Source organism: Schistocerca serialis, chromosome 2, assembly GCF_023864345.2.
Source record: "Schistocerca serialis cubense isolate TAMUIC-IGC-003099 chromosome 2, iqSchSeri2.2, whole genome shotgun sequence".
NCBI lineage: Eukaryota > Metazoa > Arthropoda > Insecta > Orthoptera > Acrididae > Schistocerca > Schistocerca serialis.
This window is the reverse complement of record NC_064639.1, coordinates 171,975,767-171,977,433: the sequence shown is the minus strand read 5'-3', so window position 1 is coordinate 171,977,433 and position 1,667 is coordinate 171,975,767. Positions and strand designations below refer to the sequence as shown.

Here is a 1,667-nt window from a genome sequence, read left to right as displayed (position 1 = left end):
GTTGTTTCGGTTTGTTGTCACACGATGTTCTGCATTCATTAAACTGTCGCACCCACGAACGCACTTTCGACACATGCATAACTCCATCATCACATGTCTCCTTCAACTGTCGATGAATTTCAATTGCTTTCACACCACGCAAATTCAGAAAACGAATGATTGCACGCTGTTCAAGTAAGAAAAACGTCGCCATTTTAAGTATTTAAAACAGTTCTCATCCTCGCCGCTGGCGGTAAAATTCCATCTGTCGTAAGGTGCTGCGATCTTTGGGATGTATTGACAATGAACGCGGCCTCATTTTAAAACAATGCGCATGTTTCTATCTCTTTCCAGTCCGGAGAAAAAAAATCGGAGGCCTTAGAATTTGAATGCACCTCGTACTAACGGGGCGCCCAGTAGCCGGATTGCCCGGTGTGATCAAGCCTGCACTAGAACCTGACGAATCCTCAGCGGTACATCCTCTAGGAGCTGTTGGAGGACATGTTGAAGGAACGTTTTATACACTACTCCGTTCATTGTATCAGAAAGTAGGTCAGGTACAACCACAGTATCGTTGACAATACTAGCATAGACATTCACACCGGAGCATGGTGATTTTCCTCTTACAGTAGGTGCCTATTCTTACTGCTGAACATGAAAGCAGGAAAGTAGGACTTTTCAGTATATTGCTGTAGGAACCAATTTTCAAACACAACTAGAAATGCGAAATCCACTGTCTGCAATGACAGCACCTTCTGTGGATTATAGGATGCAATTGTTGTTCATGTAAGCTTCTCGAAACAGTCAACTGCCTTTAGAATGAAATTTTCACTCTACAGCGAAATGTGCGCTGATATGAAACTTCCTGGCAGATTAAAACTGTGCGCCGGACCGAGACTCGAACTCGGGATGTTTGCCTTTCACGGGCAAGTGCTCTACCAACTGAGCTACCCAAGCACGACTCACGCCCCGTCCTCACAGCTTTAATTCCGCCAGTACCTCGTCTCCTACGTTCCAAACTTCAGAGAAGCTCTCCTGCGAACCTTGCAGAACTAGCACTCGTGGAAGAAAGGAATTAAAGCTGTGAGGACGGGGCGTGAGTCGTGCTTGGATAGCTCAGTTGGTAGAGCACTTGCCCGCGAAAGGCAAAGGTCCCGAGTTCGAGTCTCGGTCCGGCACACAGTTTTAATCTGCCAGGAAGTTTCAGTCAACTGCCGTGTGTTCAGAGCTCCTGCAACGCGCCGACTGATAAAGGCAGAATTGTTACCAATCACGTGTAACTTCTTCTCTTCCATATCGCGTGTTCTGGCATACCTCACACAGCCGGTATCTTCCATCCTAACTCTGAAGGATCCAGTGTCTCGTAGGCGTCCGTGTACGGATGAAGAAGTAGTGTGACCGTGTCGCCGTCACTGCGGGAACAGATCAGCATAGTGCGTTGTGCCGCTCTTCCTTAGAATTCAGTGAACCCATACACGAGGTGCGTATCGGCCAGCTCTACATCAATAAGCCTGTCCATACTGCTGCTATGTATCGGCCTCTCAGAAAACAAAACTCTAGACCGAACCGTGGGATACTGAATTGAAGCTTGTGGCCAACGAAGACAGGAGGGCACTACTGTTCTCATCAGCAGGCACAGTGAGCGACTGGAAACAAAACAAACAGCGCATGGCGTCGACGTTTGCGCT

General features: G+C 47.7%; 1 non-coding gene across 1 annotated transcript; it reads left to right on the top strand.

Annotated features, from left to right (window-relative positions):
* Nucleotides 1-1,083: 1,083 nt before the first annotated feature.
* On the top strand, nt 1,084-1,158 carry Trnas-cga (transfer RNA serine (anticodon CGA)). The gene has a single exon. It is a non-coding gene; the product is annotated as a tRNA-Ser (tRNA).
* The last annotated feature ends 509 nt before the right edge of the window (nt 1,159-1,667 follow it).